The sequence below is a fragment of the Etheostoma spectabile genome, chromosome 7 (genome assembly GCF_008692095.1).
Source record: "Etheostoma spectabile isolate EspeVRDwgs_2016 chromosome 7, UIUC_Espe_1.0, whole genome shotgun sequence".
Taxonomy (NCBI): Eukaryota; Metazoa; Chordata; class Actinopteri; order Perciformes; family Percidae; genus Etheostoma; species Etheostoma spectabile.
In genome coordinates, this window is record NC_045739.1 from 1,655,113 (window position 1) to 1,660,524 (window position 5,412).

Genomic DNA, 5,412 nt, shown 5'->3' on the forward strand with positions numbered 1-5,412 from the left:
CACACACACACACACACACACACACAAAGAGGAGGAGGAATATTATATATCCAGGAAGGCAGATTAATGGATGATAATGATGATGATAATAGTCACACAGCTACCTAGTGAACATCAAATCCCATTTTCTGGTCACGTTCCATTTCACACCACTTATTTACAACAACAACAAAAAAGACGACGTTGGTGCTGTTATCGCAACCACGTGGTACAATTTCACAACTCTTAGTACAAAATGGCTGTGGCTCAGTGGTAGAGCGGTTGTCTGCCAATTGGAAGGTTGGTGGTTCAATCCTTGCCCCTGCAGTCATTGTCGAAGTGTCCTTGGGCAAGACACTGAACCCCGAGTTGCCCCCGGTGCTGCGCATCGGAGTGTGAATGTGTATCAATGTTTATCTGATGAGCAGGTGGCACCTTGTACGGCAGCCCCGGCCACAGTGTATGAATGTGTGTGAGTGGTGAATGTTTCCTGTAGATGTAAAAGCGCTTTGAGCAGTTGTTAAGACTGGAAAAGCGCTATATAAATACAGCACATTTACAAAACTCCAAACTCATCACACTTGTAAACTTTGTAACCATTGTGCATTTATTTGGATTGTAAAAATCTCTTGTCACATATTCATTGAGTCCCAATTTTTTTTTTTTTTAATTTCATGAGAACATACAGTATGGTTCCATCACCAAAACACAACACAATAATATCTTTTAAGTTAAGTTAAGTTGTTTTATGTAACTACCAGTTAATCCAGTAACACACCATGACACATGTATCCAATTGCTGTTAGAAGTAATATGCTACAGTAGTGTAAAAGTCCGATTACAGTTTTCACATTAGGTAATCAGTCCCTCCAGGATTTCACTGCCTTTTTTCAGATTATTGTGCCCCAAAATGCATGATTGAAAAAATTGCGGTAAAAGTTGTGATGTTTTTTGTACGTTTGTTGCAATGAAGTTGCGGGAGACAGAGAAAGTTAGAAAAAAAGTTGCGATTTGTTATGTATAGTTCTTGAAAAATAAAAAGGAAGCCTGTGTTGAGGAGAATAAAACTACTCTAGGCTGAGATTTCCTATAGCTACCTTACCAAACAAGCTCAGGATGCTGCAAATGTTGATATAACATGAAATTGGCTGGTGGATTTAAGACAAAAAATAATAATTTATGTGACATGTCTGTCAGTGGCTTGTTGATCTTTACCTACTCTTGTTGATCTTTACTTACCCTAACCCTTACTGTTAGTTAGTTTCCTATCCTGGCCTGGGACACACATACAGTTTAATAGAGGACTTATTGAACTTTAACTTATTATTTACTTACAATAAGAAGTGTAGCTGTCCTCAATTTAAGTAATCCTGGACTACGTCTCATCTCTGGTTTTTCTTGCATCCACCTTGTGTGTGTGTGTGTGTGTGTGTGTGTGTGTGTGTGTGCTCGCGTTAGTCAAGCACCCGCTGCAGAGAGCTGACAGGATTGAACCAGCATCTGCTTTCAGCACCTTCAGAGTGAAAAATCATTACAACGTACATTGATGTTGAAATGTTACAGGTTGGCAGGACGGTCTGACGTATTTTTGGTCTGTCGCTGTACGTTTTGTTGGTGAATGTGAGATGTTCGAGTCACACGCGTCTCGTCTCGTCTTCATATTAGAAACAAGGAAATGAATTTGTCCCACACAAGTTATAATGAAATGTTTAGTCTACTGATTTTTTATTGTGTAGTCATTACATGCTTAAGCCGTAAAGGTGCCCTGCCACCTGTATCTGAAGTCCTACCATAGACTCTGTAAATTGGTTACCGTGGTTACCTTGTTTCATGCCATTCAAGCATGGTATAGAAAGCCTCCAGGAAGACTCAGCTCTGTTTGGGCCAGTTCTCATTAATATTCCACCAGCTAAGCTGCTTTACTTTGATCGGCTAACAACTAGCCAATGAGAATCTGGCTATCAGCATCCTTTACCAATCTCATGAATAGTAATGAGCTCAGGCAGCATGACATCAGACGGACCAGCTGTTGTAATTGGTCCGATTTCTCCTCTTATTTCTTTCCAGTGGCTAGAGCTGACAGAGGAGGTAGCAGTTCATCTTCACATTCACCACATACAACACTCACTCACACACACACACACACACACACACATGGACCTCAGGGCACCTTTAAACCTGCTTGTGAAAGTCCCCTTCTCTCCCAGTGATCTTCCATGTCAGAGGCTGAGTCATGTTTAAAGGTGGAGAACATGAAACATGACGAGTTACCTCTAAGTGAAATCAATTAGCAATAACGAGAATACGTTATGTGTGATTACAGCCATTTAGATGATCTGCTTTGAGTTTTCTACTAAGAGTCGGGAGGTTTTACCGCCTACTTGCCATAATAGCACCAAAGCAATCTAAAAAACTATAAAGTGAAGCTGTAGAGAGGAGGGGATAAAACTCATTTTAGCAGATTTCTGTTGTGTTTTTCCACTTTTACTTTCCAAGAATTTGCAAACAAAGACGCCAACTCAGCTTCTTTTCTCTGTGTGCATACAGGAGTCCCCCCCCTCTTCTTTTACAAAAGCAGACCTGGTCTGGTTTAGTCTGGACCGTGAGAGCAGGAGGAGTAGAGATTTAACAAAACAAGTTAAAAAGAGAAAATTAGAGAAGAGGGGTAACAAGAAAGCTGGAGTGATCTCGAAAGAGAAACGGAACAAGAGGCATTTGCTTCTGTCCTAACAGTCCAAAGTTGATTCGCAGTGAATTTTCTATTGGTGCAAAGAGAAATGCAGATGGGTTTGGACCGATAAAATGAGGTGTCATGTTGCTACAGTTTCTCAGGACGTTTTTTAAATGGGTCTAAATTAAGGCTGCACGTTATGGAGAAAATCAAATATCACAGTATTTTTGACCAAATACCTCGATATTGATCAGCAACGAAATTGTAGTGTTGACTATTGGAGTTTTACAAAATTTTGCACAATGAGATTTTAGATAAATATTCATCAGTAATGTGGATATAATGACTAGTTGGGCAAAGGCAAATAATAGAACAGTTACAGTCTGGTAAGATCAGAAATTACATCACTTTACCGTTATGCAGCCTTTAAAACCAGGGAAAGACACTTATGTTATATTACGATATTACGATATCCAAAATCTAAGACAATATCTAGTCTCATATCACAATACTGATGTAATATCGATATATTGCACAGGTCTAGTCTAAATTGTCATACTTCTTTTGCATGAAACAATGTCAAATGGCCCTAATTCGAAGGACACTTTGGGAAATGCATATTTGCTTTCTTGCCAAGAGCTGGATTAGACGAGCGATATGCCACTCTAATGTTTGTATGTTACATAAGTTGGTTTTATTATTGGCAAAAATAGCAAGTGTTAGAAATCATTGTTTTACTGAGGGGTTATGGGCCGGACTATTTCCTGGTCCAGGACCAGTGGAGGTTACTGGTTGGTTACCAAAACATAGTCTAGTAAATGACCCCCTAGAAAAGAAAGAGAAAAAGAAAGAAAGAAAGAAAGAAAGAAAGAAAAAGAAAGAAAGAAAGAAAGAGAATCAGCTATTCAAAACCTAGTACTGCAAAAGATCTATTGCAAACCACCTCAAACTTTTTAGATTTATGAATAAATCAGATTGCTTATTTTATTATTTGATGCAATTTGGAATCTCTCCAAATTTTCAAAGGCTTATTCAAACTCGGGGTTAACTACTTATTATTATTATTATTATTATTATTATTATTATTAATATTATTATTATTACTAAGCATTAGGAAAAATCACTTAAGAAATTGATGACAACAACCATTACAATATAAGTATACTACAGATGGAATTTTGGATAATCTTAATTTAGAGATATACCATGAGCTGTCGAGTAGATATCCCTGTTTTTCTGTGGTCATGACATTTTTACCACCACATTTCCTCAAACTTATTAAGTTTTAATTTGATGACAGCTGACTCCAACTTGTTCAACAAGTTTTAACTTGTTTTAACCGATTGTTAATTTGTGCCTCTGAGGCAGGAGAGTCTGATTCTGCATTTCTCATAATCATTTAAAGAACTATTCCATATGTAGTTTTATTGGATGTTCTTTCACATTTTATCCCTCGCTGATTTACTTCAACTTTATTTTGAACAAAGATTATCAAAGTAAGAACTGATATAACTCCGTTTGAGGCAGAGATTTGCCTGTGACCTCCAACGCAATGTAGAGATGTTTTATGTCTCACATTTTGATTTTCAATCATAATGTACCTTAGTCTTCAGTCATTTAACTCAATTAAAATAAGATTTTGATTGGATTTTGATTATTAAAATCAACTTCAGATCAGCGTTTCCCCCACAAATTTTTTTAACGCCTACTTGTACATTCCTTAGGGAAACCCCTTCTACAGACCCAGCGTAGCTTAGCAGCTTGTGGTATACAGCTAAAGACACAGGGTAGCGTTAGCTGAGCAGAAGGCATGGCCACTGCCTTCCTGTGAGTGACTGTTTAAAACAACAAAGGTAAAGCATGTGGGCTCTGATTGAACTTGAATTGTTGTGCACCTGGGTAAACTAATGCTGCATTCAAGCGCACCTTTTTGCACTATTTTGAAAAACTCTTAACTGCTGTTGTAAAGAAACATTGGGCCATCTAGCGGCTCTAGTTGTGGCATTGCCGTCAATGTTGAAAGAAAATCAAAAATGGAAACAAATCGTGAACTTGATCTCAAAAGTCCAACGGAATCGGGGATTTGGAGAATCATAACACCCCTACCTGTCAATCAAGGGGCGATGCATTCAATCCGAAGCACTGAAAGTGGCCTACTGAGTAGACTAGGAGGTAGAGTGGCGTCTGCGTCATAATCGACGGTCGTAGTGACGCCCATTCAGTCAGCTGATGACGTTCAAAGTGGGAGCCTGAAACCACTGTTGCCCCCGGTCTTCCATTCCAACCCATGTTATTTCATAGACTTGGACATTATCTGGACAGATTATGACTTTACACAGTAGTCGTAATATCGGCGACTGCAGTCACCGCTCACATCCGTTCACCTCCAGAACCCCCCTCATCTAGAAAAAATCTGCTGCCGATCCTCCTGAAATATGACCAGAGGAGGACTTTCACAAACATATGCTAACATTTTATCTTCTTATCTTAATAAAAGCAAACACATGGATCAATAAAAATAAACCTCTTCAGTCGTGGGAATGAAGAATCTGTTTTTTAAATCTGGAAGTTTTTGTGGATATATTTCAGTATATTATATACATACTATAAACAAACAATTAACATTAATAATAAATAAATAATAAATAAAGAAATAGAAACAAATACAATGTTCAGCATTAAATAAAGAAAATGCTAAAGGGGTTGAGTGCAGAATGCCACGAAATATATAGTGTAGTAGTATAGGCTGGGGAGGGGGCTGC

The 5,412-nt window shown here is 38.2% G+C and overlaps 2 protein-coding genes across 3 annotated transcripts in view; one reads left to right on the top strand and one right to left on the bottom strand.

Annotated features, from left to right (window-relative positions):
• commd7 (COMM domain containing 7) overlaps nucleotides 1-3,737 on the bottom strand; it is a 32,158-nt gene extending 28,421 nt beyond the window's left edge. The window contains exon 1 of one of the 2 annotated variants that reach the window (XM_032520258.1): nucleotides 3,713-3,737. The gene's annotated coding sequence lies outside the window, so the exon portion shown is untranslated. Of the gene's footprint in view, nucleotides 1-3,706 lie in introns of both variants that reach the window. The other variant, XM_032520259.1, reaches the window with a different exon arrangement.
• Nucleotides 1-5,412, top strand: part of dnmt3bb.1 (DNA (cytosine-5-)-methyltransferase 3 beta, duplicate b.1) — a gene marked incomplete at its 5' end in the record, with an annotated part of 58,826 nt that overhangs the window by 16,307 nt on the left and 37,107 nt on the right.